Source organism: Emydura macquarii, unplaced genomic scaffold (assembly GCF_026122565.2).
Source record: "Emydura macquarii macquarii isolate MOO-44397 ecotype Brisbane River unplaced genomic scaffold, CSIRO-AGI_Emac_v2 contig_2924, whole genome shotgun sequence".
Classification (NCBI taxonomy): domain Eukaryota; kingdom Metazoa; phylum Chordata; order Testudines; family Chelidae; genus Emydura; species Emydura macquarii.
In genome coordinates, this window is record NW_027133061.1 from 3821559 (window position 1) to 3836951 (window position 15393).

General features: G+C 55.9%; 1 protein-coding gene across 1 annotated transcript in view; it reads right to left on the reverse strand.

Moving 5' to 3' along the window:
- Window positions 1-11633, reverse strand: part of CDC42SE1 (CDC42 small effector 1) — a 50560-nt gene extending 38927 nt beyond the window's left edge. Inside the window, exon 1 of the mRNA XM_067569386.1 lies at window positions 11429-11633. The gene's annotated coding sequence lies outside the window, so the exon portion shown is untranslated. The remainder of the gene's footprint in view (window positions 1-11428) is intronic.
- Window positions 11634-15393: the final 3760 nt, after the last annotated feature.

Genomic DNA, 15393 nt, shown 5'->3' on the forward strand with positions numbered 1-15393 from the left:
TTTATAGGCGCGGAAGTGCCAGGCGCTCAAGGAATCCGGGGGCCAGAGGGTTTATCTGGGAGTCGGGCCCTGTGCCAAGGCCTGAAACAAGTCGTGTTCTGGCATCGCGGGGCTCTGAAAGGGAGGCGGGGAGTGTGGGGGGGGTGAGAGACCAGAGAAGTACCAGCTGGGCCTGCCGCCACCTCTGCCACTGCAGACCCAGCTCGGGGTAGCCTGCTGCCCGGGCCAGAGAGGCTGCGGATGGAGCCGGGATCCATAGCGCTCTGTCGTGGAGAGATGGAGGTTGGTTTCCATCCAGCCCAACCAGGCACACAGATCCCCCACCCTGTAACCCTGACAGTCCAACAGCTGCATGCCTGGACAGACGCCGTTTGCCAGGAGCCTGTTTCCCTGGGGGGCACCCACAGAGCTAAACTTCCTGCTGGGCACCCTAGGGGGGAATGTGGGAGACAAGCCTAGCGTGGGAAAGGGGCTTCTGTGTAAGTGAGGTGCAGTCAGCCAAGGTACTTCTAATGCAGCCATCACCGTGGTATCATAGTGCGAGGATTAGTGAGCTGGAGGTGTGGGAGATAGCCACGACAGCGAAAAGCTGTGTCTACACTGGGGCATTAATTCAGATTAAGGCAGGAGCGAATTCAAAGTGGAATAGCTACTCTGGAATAACTGTATGGGTGGACGCTTTTATTCCAGACTAAGAGCCTCTTGTACTGAATTGGGTCTAGTCTACACAGTAACGCTCAGGAAAACTAATCTGAATTAACTAAAAGACGTGAATTTGGAGAGTGGCTTCGTTAAACTGCATCAAACCTGTGTGGATACAGCCGCCTGAATTCGAATAAATGGAAGCTGTCGATGGAAGCGGGGGAGGTGTGTGTGTGCAGATGGGAGCTGGGGGGGCGGGGTGCCTAGCTGGAAGTTGGGGGGGAGAGAGGCAGGCACAAGTGTATGTCTGTTAATCTCTTTCCCAGGCAGACCCGCACGAACCCAGCCAGCTTCACTTCACCCTGCAGAGAAAACCGCCCCCTACACACGCCCTTTTCTTTTCCCTGTCAGTTGTTGCGGGCGGCCGGCGGGCCCCAACCTGCCCCAGCGCAGGCTGGGCCCCCTGGCGATGGCTGCTGTGCAGGAACGCGCCTCGGGCCGGGCCTGATCGGAATTGCCCGTCCTGCCCCGACCTGCTCGGGTCTGACGAATCCTCCAACCGGAGCAGGGAGGAATCCGCCACTCGCCACAGCAGGGAGGTCCCTGCCAGGGCCCGTCTCTCTGGGCCTCTGGTGCGATGGAGGGGGAGCGGGGACAGGAAAATCACTCCATCCTGCTGCCAACCCCAGCTCAGTCATGGTGGAGGCTCTGAGTTCAGGGGGCATCCCATGCATCTCTGCACCAGGCCTCGGGGAAGAGCTGAGTGGCTGAATCCACAGAGCCGACCCCCCCCCCCTATTAGTATTACAGTAGCACAGCGGTCCCCATCATGCCGGGTGCTGCCCTGACATAGTGAGAGAGAGTCCCTGCCCCAAAGAGCTCACAGGATGAATAGACACAGGGCAGGAGGGGAAACTGAGGCACAGAGAGGGGATGGGAGTTGCCTAAGACAGTTCTGGTCCCACTTCTGCTATCATCTCTGGCTGCCCCCCACCCCCATCACCTTAGTACTGAGCACCTTGGTCTGGAATATATTTATTCTCACCCTCCCTGTAAGGCAAGGCACCTGCATTGCACAGCTGGGGAAACCGAGGCACAGAGCGACTAAGTGACATGCCTCAGGTCATGTAGGGAGTCTGTGGCAGACTCCCTGGGCCATCCTGCCTCTCTGACCCTTCTCTTGTGTCCCAATCCAGTGCTCTAGCCATGAGACAACACTGCCACGGTAGCGGAGCGGCAGCCTGCATGAGGCAGGCTCCCTCCGAAAGACGGGCAGGGCACGGCCGCAGGGACTTGCCCGAACATGACTCACGGCCCCTCGGTGGAAGATTCGCACTTGCTCTTCCCTCCCCCCGCCCTCCCCCACCCCCTCCCCTTCTCCAACCCAGCCCTTGGGGAAGGTCAGATTGGCCAAAGTCACCCTGCAGATGCCCGGGGAGCTCTGTATTTGGTCCCACCGCTTGCTGTAAACCCCACGCCGACAGCTCTGGAACGGGAGCCTTCACGGCCCTCTAGCCAACTGACCCCCACCTGCCCCGGACTCCAGCCCCTTTTCCAAGCTCAGAGCACCCGGCCCCACCCCCATCGGCCCCCAGACAGAGGAGACCCTGGCACGGTGCAGCAGAGGCGCCCTGGCTGAGCTCCATTTGCTTGACGGAGCCCCGTGGGCGGCGGGAGGAGAAGAGCTGCTGACTCAGGTACCTTGAGCTTAGACTCATGGGGGCTCACTTCTCCTTTCACGCACCCGGGTGCAAAGCCGCTGGCGTCAGCGCAGGGTCGGCGACAGGAGATTGCTGCGCGTTGGAGGAGGATTGGGACCTACAGAGGCTAACTCGGGGCTCAGTTCTCTCTCTCCTGCTGGGGTGAGTCAGGAGTAACTCCACGGCCAGCGATGGCGTTAGGAGCCCTGCAGGGGAGAGGAGACAGAGGCCCTGGATCCAACCCTGAAGTTGCCCAGAGGATCGGGGCCTGCAGTGAGGGTCAGCTGCAGTGGAGCGTGTCTGAGTGGTGGCCAGGCTGCCCTCCCTTCCACGCACATCCCCATGCAGGGGGTCAGTCGCCCAGCCAGGGCCACTGGGATGCACGCGCCTCTATCGGCCGCTCAGGATTTCGCCCCAGTTCTCCGTGCACAAACTGGAAAGGGGAAAGACGCCCACCAGCGAGACAGACCACCCAGATGACTCAGCAGGTCCCGGAAGGCCACCACCCTGCCTCCCCTGCGTCCCGCTGCCAGCCCTGCCCCACGTACAGCAAGGAACATTGTGCTCCGCTCTGGGCCTTTGCTGACTTCACTCACTCCTGATTCACACCAGAGCAAGGCAGAGGAGAACCCAGCCCAGGGCCCAGGATTAAATGGCGCCTTCCTGCACCACGTATCTGCCTTGGGCCAAAGTCACAAGTGGAGGCAGCTCACGGAGACTCCAAAGAGCCCAGCAGCCTCCTCACATCAGGGCTAGATCTGCCTCATCTGCTCCGGTGAGGTCCCAGCCCATTAGCCCCACAAGAGGGCAATACAGCAGATCTAGCTGTGGAGGGGGAACGTGAGCTGGAGTCTGCTCTGCCTCTCGTGGTGTGACCACGCAGCCTCTGTCTACACTGCAATGCAAGCCCAGGGCTAGTAGAACCCAAGTTAGCAGGGCTTGAGCGTCTACACTCCTCTGTAACCCCAGGTTAGGAATTACTGAGCCCTGGATCCCAGCGTCTACACTGCATGACACGGGCCCATGGCCCACTGCCCACGTCGCACCAGCCAGCGTCTCTTCTAGGCAAGGAAAAGGGCCCATGTCATGCACTCGTTTCTGAGCCTTTCCCTCCAGCCCAGCGCCGCGGGAAGTGAAGTCTGATGCCAGCCAGGGGCCAGCCCAAGTCACTGACCCAGTACTCCTGGTGCTAGCCCGTTTTACCGCCAGGCAAACGGAGGACAGGAGAGGGTGTGGCACAGCTGGCATGGCCTCGACTTGCGCAACGCCCTGTGTTATTTAATTGCTGCCGTTGTCTAGCAACTGCGGGGCTGGTCAGAAATGACTAGCAGGAGACGGGAGGGCAGTGCCAAAGGGTGTGTCTGCACCGCGGCCTACGGTGCCAGGACGGCTGCGCCACTGTAGCCATGTGCCATGGACACATCTAGGGGCCTCCTAGACTAGCATCTCGGGGGGCCTTTGGTACCTATTCACTGGTGAAAAGCCCCTGGCCGTGAGATTCAAATGCACACCGGGCATGTTAGTTTCACACTGATTTAGGGCTTGTCTACACGTGGAATTATTCCTGATTCACTATTCCCGATTCACTGCCGGTGTGAATGCATTTATTCTGGAATAAGGGCTTGTCTACACAGGGACATTCAGGAAAGTGAATCCTAATTAACTGAAGGGGTGAATCTGAAGTGGAGGAGTTAAAAATTGCACTAAATCCCTGTGGGTAGGCTGCAATTCAGGATTAAAGTGACCTTAATGCCATTTCGTTTAATTCATTTTAGCTGTGAATTAAGATCAACTGAATTAAGGCCACTTTAATTTTGAACGAGGGTGTTCACACAGGGGGTTTAATGGGGTACAGGTAATCCTCTTTAAATTCACACCCCCACATTAATTTAATTTCCCCATGTAGACAATCCTTCAGTCCTAATTTTCCTCCCAGGTGGGCTAAGGCTGAGAATCTGGATTGAGTCACCCTCTTCAGCTCACCCTGCTGTAGCTCTGGTGGGTGCTGTAGAAATTCAGACCTGTTGTGCAGACTGGACCTGCAGCACGACCAGATCCACACTACAACCAGAACGCTGCATGGCACGAGACGCATGGCTGCTGCATCCCCGACACGGCTGTGTGTGTAGCACAGACTGGCCTCAGCATGGAGCTGGACAGACCTTGCAACAAAACTTTGATTTATAGCAGTCGCACCTAGAAACGCCAGCCCTGAGCAGGGCCCCATGGGGCTAGACACTGCAAATACACGCAGGGAGAGTCCCTGCCCCAAAGAGCTTACAGTCTACGTAGACCAGAGAGCCAGAGGATGGGAGGGGAAACTGAGGCACCAAGAGGGCAGGTGGCGAGGTCAGGCAGCAGATCAGAGTCAGGGACAGAACCCAGGACTCCTGAGACCCAAGCCTGGGCCCCAACCACTCCACCACACTGCCTCTGCAACACCAGCCTGAAGGTCAACAAACTCAGAATGTCAGGCCAAGGGGGAAGTCAGGTGAAGCAAAGCTGCAGAGCAGACTCTGCCCCCAGACCCACCAGTTCAGGAACTCCCAGCACTGGCAGCCCACCTGATCCCCGCTGCACAAAGAGCTCTGGGGACAATTTCTCCTGCTTTAGCGGCAGGCCATGGCTCGTTAGTCCTCTCCTCCCCCCATCTCATCTGAGACCAGCAATTCTTAGGCTTATTGTTCTCTGTAGATATTTATAGACTCCGTTCACCTCCTCCCCCATCCCACCCCAGCCTTCTCTTGCCTGGGCCATTATAAATTTAGTTCCCTGCCTTCACCACCGCAGCCTAGTGAAATCCCAAGCGTCTCCTCCCTCTGAAGCCTTGTACTAAGATCAGCTGGAGGGTAGGAGGGGAAAGCACATGTTCCATTCTCTTGCTGGTTTCACCCAGACACGCGGTTGTCTAGAATCAGATAAGGAGGGGGTGGACGAGGAGACGTGACAAAACAGACAATAATACTACAAGCTTCTGTAGCGCCTTCACCCTAGAGGCCTTGGAGCACTTCAAACCCACAGAGGAAGCGGGATTTGCACCTCCATTTTACAGAGGGGGAAACTGAGGCACCAATGGGCACAGCCCTAATCAGCAGCAGAACCCAGGAGTCCTGTGCCCTGGTCACTAGACCATGTTGATTTCCACCCCATCATGGCAGCGAGAGATTTGCCCCGTCCCACGCTGTCCCTGGGATAACGCCCAGCAGTAAGATCAAGCGTGGTTTACAACAGGGCCCCGCGCGCTGGGATGCTGGGGCTGCAGCTCTGGGAGGATAAAAAGCCAAAAAGGGGAACAGTTCTCCCACATCCCGCAGAATCACTCACACCCGTGCACAGCCATGGGGGGCACCTCCGCCCCGTTAGGCCTGGGGTACAGGCCTGCCCTTCGCCTCACGCCAGAGTCACTCCACTGTGCCGGATCGGCAGTCAGTGTGAACTGGGATCCCAGCCCCAGAGTCAATTCACACCAGCTGGGGGATCTGCCCCACTGACGCCAAGAGAGCAATGCCCGTTTGCACGGGTAACGGAGGCGAAGCAGACCCACAGTGGAAGTCCTGGAGGCTGAACTGATCAAGAAATCACCCGCCTGCAGCCCCCGGCCAGACCTGGTAGCCCAAAATTCCTTAGACCCAGGAAGTCACCATGGGCAGAGCCCTCTGCTCCGCTCCCAGAGGGGAACAAAAGCTGCTCCTGCCTATCCCTCTATTTCAGCCAGTCATGGAAACAGAACAAAAGTGAATAGAAAGGACACGCCCCCTCGCCCCCAAACAGAACACAGCCGCCCGGCAGCCGCCCGACCCGGGGTGACCCGCCTGTGCATGAGGCTAGAATCCAGACCCGGCGAGGCCCAGCACAAACGGCCGCTCTGTTCCCCCCGCCAGGGCCACGCTCAGACCCTGGGAGCTCTTCGCCGGGGCAGCCGCTAATAACAAGGATGGAAACTCCGGCTCTGAGCCGCCAACGCAATTCACAGTTCAGCTCCGGCCAGCCAGACCCTCAGCGGGTGCAAAATCAGGGTTGGACCGCAACGCCCATGCACACCAGCTGGAGTGCCTGGCCCCGATGGAGCCAGGCCAGTTTACACCACTCAAGGCTCGGGGCCAGCAGGACAGCCATCAGCCATCCCAACTGCATCCCCTGACGGGTTCAGTCGTTAAATAAACTCCCAGCCACAAAGGGAGAGAAACAGCCAGACCTGATAAAAGGGATGCAAGCAAAAGAGAAAAGCTGCCATAGATCCGACACCCGTCCCAGGCCGAGAGAGGCAGGCAGGCTGCTCCAAACAGCAGAGGCTTGCCCCCACCCTGGAGAGCTGGTGGCAGGGGATAAAGAGGGTGAACGGTGAAGCAAGCCGGGGAGGGGAGAGATGCAAGATACAAGGCAGCAGAGGAGAGGAGACAGTTCTGTTGAGCTGGACGGGAAGAGCAGAGATGGGGGCAAATGGGGGGAGAAGGGGAGGCTGGCGGCTGCAGTGAGTCCCTGGGGGGTTTTAGAAGCACGGGAGGCAGTTTTGAGCCAGCTGGGGAGCCAGCGGCAGTTCCGAGGGGGCTGTGACGGAAATCTGCACGTCAGCTCAGGACCTGCTGCCGCCGGCACTCGGGGCTAGGAGATCGGAGGCTCTGACGGATGAGAACGAGGTTGCCCTTAGTCAGACCCCTTCGATTTGCTGAATGTTGGGCCAGACCCATGCTGTGTCCGGCGACAGATCCACCTTCAAGGCGTGTGTTACAGCTCGGCCTGTATTTAATTTGGACCAAGCTCTTCCTCCTCTTTGGGAGCCCGATTCTGCTCTCACATCAGCTGCGAGCAGGGTTACTCCTGTGTGAATCAGGAGTGACTCCAGTGAGGTAATTGAGAAGAGAATCAGGCCTCTGAGGTCTGTGCTGCGTCAGGTGGAGAGGAGACAATTCATGTCCCGGAAAGCACTTCCTGATAATCTGTGCTGAGTTTGCAGGGACTGTCTCTTTGTTCTGGGTTTGTACAGCACCTTGCACAATACAGCCTGTATTGTTGCAGCAGGAAGCCTCAGTCAACAGCAGCAATCCCTGGCTCCCCCCAACCATTCTCCCCCCCAACACTCAGCCTGGGAGAAGGGGGTGTGAACAGCCTCTCTCAAACCCATCCACCTGCTCCCCACCCCCTTTCGTAAATCACTGAAGCTGTTCAAATGCAGCCCTCCCGCAATGGCTGAATGAGAAGAAATCAACAGTCCAGAAAGAACCCGGGCCCCCTGCCCTTGCTACTGAACTGAAAAGCGGCTCAGCCCCAGAGACGGAGAACTCCTCAGGCCTGCCAAAGGCTCATTGTGCCCTGGCCCAGCCGCTGGCATTTGCAGCTTGGCTAAGTCCCGTTAACCCTTTGCGGGGTGCTTTGGACTAGACCGGCCATGCCGATTCTGGTAGGGCTCCCTCTGACCCATGTCGCTCCCGCGCATCAGCCCCGTGCTAAGCCCCCAGCAGGGCTGGTGGGGGAGCATCTTTTCTGCCCTCTGCAAGACTGACTGGGCCTCGCGTGTTGTCCCAGTTTTCACCCAGGCGGATACTCCAGGGCAGCAGAGCTCCAGCAGCGTGGCCTGGCAGAGTCGCACCTGGGCCGCGGTCAGGCTCAAGGTTTACGGCAGCTTCTCAACGACGGCGAGGGGGACGCGCCATCCCTCGCTCTGATCTCCTAGCAGTCTCTCTGCCCTTCCAAAGAAAGCCAGCCAGCTGCACACAGGCCTTCGTATCACCTCTGCCCTGGGCCTCCTATTCCCCTTTACCCCTTTTTTTGTCCTTTATAATCCCGCTTCGTTGGGGGGTGGGGAAGGGGCTAGCGGCCCTGGGCCGGCTGCTGCAACGACCTAGCACTATCCAGCACAAAGCCATTTCCCTCTCTGGGTACGTCTCCACTGCAATGAGGCACCAAGCCGCAGAGCCTGGGTCCACTGATCCGGGCTCGGGTTGCCAGGATAAAAAAATCACAATGGAGACATTTGAGCGTGGGCAGGAGCCTGGGCTCCAAGACCCTCCCCACCCTCGCCGGGTCCCAGAGCCCGACCCGAGTGTCTATGCTGCAATTATTAGCCCTGGGAGCCTGAGCCAGCTGCAGCTCTTTTTGATTGCAGTGTAGACGTATCCTCTGTAATTCTGTATCCCCTCCCATCTCTCTCACTCTGTCTTTGCCCACGGGAACCCTGAGCTGGGTCAGGGACGTGCCCATCTTTTCATTGCATTTGTACAGCCCCCCAGCACCAGGGAGTCCTGATCCACAACCGTGGTAATACAAATAAATTATTACTTAACACTATAACGGAAGCAAAGTTGCAGGGGCGACTGGAGGATAGGTTTTGGCTCCACTCACCATAGCGATAACAGCCAGATAGGAAATTCCCATCCAGATGTCCCTAAAAAGAAAACCAAGCGGTGTCTGGATCGCAGACTTAAGTCTGGACTCACCTCTAAGGCAAACACATGCAGCCTCTTTCTCGAGAAGCTTCAGAGCCAAAACTTCGGCTGGTGACAGTTAGTTTTGCCTCACTAAAGTCAACGGAGCAATGAAGATTGATACCAGCCACGGATCTAGCCCGGCTTTTAAAGAGCTGGCCAACCATCAGATACTCAGCTAAGTAGCGAAGGACCAAATTCTGCTCTGACACCCGTGTAACCTCCTTAGGCCAGCTCAGATAAATGGGCGCTGCTCTACGGATGCTGGTTTACCCCAGGCGGATCTAGCCCTTCGACGTCTGAGCTTGACACAACCACAGCTGAGAACTGAGGCTGCGCTCATTCGGGTCTGAAAAACTCAGCTAGAGATGGCAAGATTTCAGACCCCAGCCAAGAATCCTGTGAGAACAAGTATGTCTTTTGCGTAGCATATCAGTGCTTCTCCCACTGGCCCCTGGAGACAGCACGAGCCGTTTGGTGTTTAATCAAGATCCTGTCTTGCTACTGTGTGGAACAATGGGTGCCCAACATGCAACACAGGATAGCGAAACTAACCACTGCTGCTGAAAAAGGCAACATAGTTTAATTTCTCGGTTCAGTCCTTGGGAGGCCGTGAGAGCTGCAAACGCATGCAAAGCCGACCAGAGGCGCTTCTTCATAGATCCGCAATTCTAAGACCAGACGGGACCACGATGATCATCTAATCCGACCGCATGCAAATAGCACAGGCCCGAGAACTGGCGCAAAATAATTCCTGTTTGAGCCAGAGCAGCTCTTTTCAAAGAGGCAGCTTGATTTCACACTTGGCCGTGATGATGGAGAACCCCCCGCGAGCCTTGGGAAATCGTTCCCACTGTCTAAAGCATCTCATTCAAACACGCCCCCACCCACCAAAAAAAAAAAAAAAGTCCTTTATCACATGCCTAAAGGAGCAAAGGCCTCATGACTGATCCACACTAAGGGAATTTCCCCTCCAAGGCAGGGAGGCTGGACAGATCTGACTCTTCTAGCTGCACATCTGCACTGAATGAGGCCAGAATCTGGCACAGCATCTGCCAAGAGGGGGCGTGCCGGTATGTAGGGGGATTCGCAGATCTGCCGACCACGCTTCCCGGATAGGGAAAGGCGCCAGGGGACCCAGTCCTGCTTTCACTGACACCAAGACTCCCCCCAGGAGCAGGACTGGGCCCGCTCGTTCCTAAAGCCCTTTGGAAGGCGAGGGAGCCAGCCGGTTCTCAGCTGCAGGCCGGAGAGAGCCGGTCTCTCTCCCACTCACACAAAATGACTTCTCTGGCAGCCCTCGCCCTGCTGCTTTTCACTTGGCTGTTGAGAAATCCTGCGATGGCTGGCAGCACGTCACAGGCGTGGGCTCCCGGGCCGACAAGAGAGCCCTGCTGTCCTGAACGCTGTGGGGGTTTTGCATGAAGCAACTGTGTATATATAATCAGGCCTCTAATGCCGGCTCGGTGGGTCTCTCGTTTCTTACTCACCACTGAATCAGCACAGCAAGGGGAAGGTTCCCCAGAAGGCTTTCGGCAGCCTACGCTTTAAGAGGGCAAGGCTGTTTTTATTCCTTGGCATTGCTGCTTTTAAACTCGTCTCTGAAGTCCCTTAGTGCCGGTTTGCCCACCACCACCACAGAGATCCTGGGCTTGTCCCAGCACGGAGGGGAACAAACTGCCCGTCTATGTGCCCATGACAGGAGCAATTGCAGCATAACCAGCAACAGGACAAACTCACATAAAGGAGAGAGGAAAGCGTGCATTCTCCCAGGCCCCGTCCGTCCCCCGGTCCCGGTTTAGATCAAAGTCACCCCTTTCACTGTCAGCACCCAGAGCCAGGCTGGGACCCTCCAACCCTCCCTCCAGGGTGACACTAGCACACCCAGGAGTGAGGGCTGGGGCTCTGAGAAAGGGTTCCCATTTTCCCTTTGTACAGCACCGTCTCTCTGCCCCCTCACAGCCCTTCACGCCCAGCTTTGCCCGGTACCAACCTGGGATTATTCACTCCTAGTCCCTGTGCCCAACACTGCCGGGGCCGACCCAGCCAGAGCCCGCTCAGCTCCCTGCCCCTCCAGCTTACAGTCAAACCCCGGTTTGAGAAGAGGAGGCGAAGTTCTGGCCCTCCCCCCCTTCTGCTGGGGGTTTGGGAGGGGACTATTTCCCCCGGGCGCACGTAGCTGGGGAGGGGAGGGAAGCCCTGGGAAAGAATTTCACCTGCCTGCCTTAAAACCAGCCCTATCCCCCCCCCGCCCAGCTCTCACAGGGGAAGAAGGGGGGAGGGAGGTTGGAAACTGCCCCACACGTCTCCCTTCACAGCTGAATCAATGGGACCCATTCAAACCCGGCTCTGGGATTTCTCCAAAGCTCCTGAACGGGGGGGTTCACTGGGGGGGGGGAAGTTACAAAGAAAACGGCCCCCGCCGCTCTGCCCAGGACACAGGCAAACACGCCCCCCCCCCTTCCACACCCCCGGGGGGAAGGAATCGACCCCGGCGGCTCCCAGCTGCGGGGAAGCAGCCCCTTTTCCCAGGCCGCTCGGCCCCGCTTGCCCCGCGCCCCAGGCCGGGTCTCACACCCGGAGCAGCGCCCGGAGCACATGGTGAAACTCACCAGAGCGAAATTCCCTCCTGCCCCCCGCCCATAACTCAAGGCATTTCCTTACCTTCCCCGACCCCAGCCGTGCGCGGCTTCCCCAGGCCTGTCCCCCGGCTCCCCGGGCTGAGAATCAGGGGCCAACTTTCCCTGGGAACTCCGGCCCCTGCCCGAGGCGTGGCTCCGCGCCGAGCGAGGAAATGCCGCTCCGCTTTCTACAGCCGCTGCGGGTTAAATCGCTTCCGCGAGGCACAGCGCCCACCCCGGCCGGCCCAGGCATTGCACCGGCGGGGGAAGGGGGGGCCGAGCCGCCCTACCCCCCCCTTTTTTTATTCCCCTTCGAGCTGGCAGCCACATTAACCCTTGGCTGCCGGGAGCTGCAGGGGGGGAGAGAAACACAGCCGGGCATCCGGCCGGTGTGTTAGTGGTTGGGTTTTGGGGGGTGGTTTGTTTTTTTAAGGCCGCTGATTTCAGGTGCCTGGCTGGAGATAAAAGGCTCCTTCCTCAGCTGGCCTCCCTCATCAGCCCAGATCACTTCAAGGAAGCCAGGCCGAGGGGCGGGCCGGGGGAATTGAAGGCCCTGTTTTGCACATGGGACTGCTGCTGTGTTGGAAGGGGGTCAGGGGACGTCCCCAGGCGGAGAGGGAAAGGGCCTGGATTTCAGGCACAGCGTTCCGCCTTGGAGCGTTCTTCCATAAGTCCCTGCGCATTCGTGCCTCGGTTTCCCTCGCTGGGGGAGTGAGGCGTGAGCTCCGTGGTGACTTATTGCACGTGCTTAATCAATGGGCCGCTGGCTTGAGGGCAGTTAAAGGTGCGTATGATGGTTGGGAAGAGCAGGCCTTCGATTGTTTCCCAGTTCTGTTCTGAGGATAAAATTCCTTCGTGTGGGTAAAGTGCTAGGTGATCTTCAGCCATGCGTGGCCTGGAGGAGTCAGGAGGAAACAAGAGCTTGGGCATGTCTACACTACAGCTGGGAGCGTGCCTCCCTGTCTGGATAGACACACAGACACACAGTCGCTCCGCTTGAGAGAGCACGCTAAAAATCAGACAAAATGGGAGCTGTGACTCAGGAGGGGACACATGCAAGCCACCTAGGCACAGACCCAAGGGGTCGGTCAGGCATGTACTCAGGTGACTAGCTGTGCTGAAACATCCACTCTGCTATTTTTAGCACGCTAGCTTGAAGGAGGCACGGTTTCCCCCTGCTGTGTAGACATGTGGCTGAATTCTTTCTGTGCCTCAGTTTCCCCATCTGCAAAATGGGTGTAAAAAAATCTGATCGAGTTTAATATAGACAAATATGCTGTTGTGACTTTCTGCACCTGATCTGGTCTTGCACCTTGGAGAGTCATTTATGGCAGTGCAAAGGGGTGTAAAGCACTATTATTCTGATTGCAGTGGAACAGATCATCATCATCATCCCTAGCTCTTCTCGTGAGCAGATCTCACAACACTTTATAAAGGTCCTCAGTATCATTATCCTCCTTTCAGATGGGGAAACTGAGGCACAGAGGGGGAAGTGACGTGCCTGAGATAGCTATCCCAGGTTTCCAGCATCTCAATCAAGCGTTCATCCTACACTGCAGCATTAGGCCCTTGGTTTTTAAATTGCAGTGAAAACAATCTCTTCCAGGGCCTCTCATCCTGTAACCAGCATTGCACGGACGCAGGGGCAGGGCATTCGAGCTTGAGGTCAGAATTTTGGAAGGCACTGACTGTTGGCACACCTCTGCTTCCCCTGAAATCAAGGGCAAATCCCCCCTCCCACCACTGACTTCAATGGAAGCAGAGAGGCCTGGTCGACACGCTGGAATTGCACGGGTTCCAGCATCGCTGTTGTTAGATGGATACAACCACTATGTGAACACTCTGAAACCTGTCTCAGGGGGTCGAAAATCAACGTCGCTTCGTTCTAAATGGAGACTTTAAGCCAACAGTGAGTGCATTTCAAAATCCCTTCACTACTTCCTCTGCAGCACTGGCCACCCCAACGCAATAGGGTAACAGCTTGCCTATGGATGGGTTGCATTATTACTTCTTATTATTACTATGTGTGTTACACTAGCATCTAAAGGCTTCCACTGAGATCGAGGCCCTCTCATGGCAGATGCTGCGTGTAACAAAAGGCAGTCCCTGCCCCATAGATTTTACAGTCCGAGCAGACAAAATACGGAAGAGGGACAGTGTTATTGGTATTAGAGCCGGGCACAATTTTGCAACTGAAACTTTTTTCTGGCCCAAAACTGCAAATTTGGCAATACCAAAACATGTTGGGACGTCGTGTCGGTTTCACCCAATCCTTCATTTACAAAAAATGATAATGATAATATAATCATTAATAATCCAGAGACGTCCATAAATATTTTCTTTGTTATGCTATAAATGTTTTGACATTTTCTCAACAAAACATTTGGACATCTCCTTTGAAATGACTTTTGGTTTAAAAAATGTCCTTTCCTTTTAAAAAATGTCAGAAAGGCTTCAAAAGCGCTTGACATTGACATGAAATATTTTATTCAGCCAAAGTTTTTTTTTTTTTTTTTTTCACTTTTCAAAATTCCCAATGAACTGAAAAATCCATTATTAGCCCTGCTCTAATGATGGCCGCCATTTTACAGTTGAGCCCCTGAGGACCAGATCAGAGTCTCAGAGGCATTTAGGCTCCTTATTCCTATTGATTTCAAATAGCTTTGAGGATCTGGGCCCCAAAATGTAGAAATGAAACGTTTTGCACATGGCTTTTGTGCACAGCCGGGAACTGAACTCAGATCTCCAGAAGCCGTATCTAGTCTCTTAACTACACCTCCCCCTTCCTCGCAGCCTGGAGAGATTAACCTTATCTCTGATCCCAAATGTGGGCTTGCTATAGGGTGACCAGATAGCAAGTGTGAAAAATTGGGACAAGGGATGGGGGGTAATAGGCACAAATATAAGAAAAAGCCCCGAATATTGGGACTGTCCCTATAAAATCAGGACATCTGGTCACCCTAGTTAAGACAAGGGGGGTAAAGCTTGCCTCGTCACTGTCCATCTCGTTGAAGGAGAACAGACCCGCAGGATGGGCACGTTTCAAAGGGACCCGGTTCATGCATTTTGTGGAATTTAAAAAATACTGGCTCAGGTCCTCGGGGTTAAAGCAGCGTTTGCGCCATTGGAGTCACTGGGCCAGACCCCCAGTGGGGGAACGCAATGTCTCTCCACACCATTGCCAAGGAACTACAATGATTGCCACCAGTAGAAAATCTGGCCCATTGTTTTTCGCTCCCTGTGGTTTTAATAACAGTCCATCTGGGGTTTCCTCCCATTGCATGCTCAGTGGTTTATTATTGTAGGGTCTCTTGAGACACATTGTTAAAATCAAAAATAAACTCCTGGACACAGCAGGTTTTGGATTCCAGTTGCGGTTGCCAGCCTGCAGTTCACTAGCTTTACCCAGCGGGCAGAGGGGAGCATGGACCGGTGTTGAGACACCGGGGCCTGAATTTTCAGAAGGGACCACCGATTTCTGGGGCTGCAATTCCTGATGCTCATTATCACAACCTGTGAGGCTCAACTCAACAATAACCTGCGGTCGACCAAGCAGCTGGGGTGGCTCAAGTGAGCATAAAAGCCAGCCAGCAGCTCTGCGGAGGAGGAGAGCTACAGGAAGCAGGGTGGGCAAAGTGAGGCGAGGAGAAAGGCCTGTGGGTGCCCGCAGCCTGCTTTGTGTTACTTTGTGGGTTTTGTGCTTGAAGGCTCCTGTGATGCGCTGATGGAAGGTGGCAGCTCTTCTTGCGTGGGGAGAACGGGCCAGCAGCTTATCGCTTGTCTACACAGGGAAAGCAGCTGGCAGCTCTGTAATTGACTGCGTTAGTTCAGTTTGCCCTGCTTTTCCCCTTGGCATTTCAGGTTTCCTGCACGAAAGATCCCAAGTCTCTGTCTCCCACACAGCATCCCCCGGTTGGCCCTTGGCAGGTTGGCGCTATGTTGCAAAGCAGAATGTATCATTGCCTCTTTGGACAGCAGTAGACCTTGGGCATCCCGCTATCGCTTGCG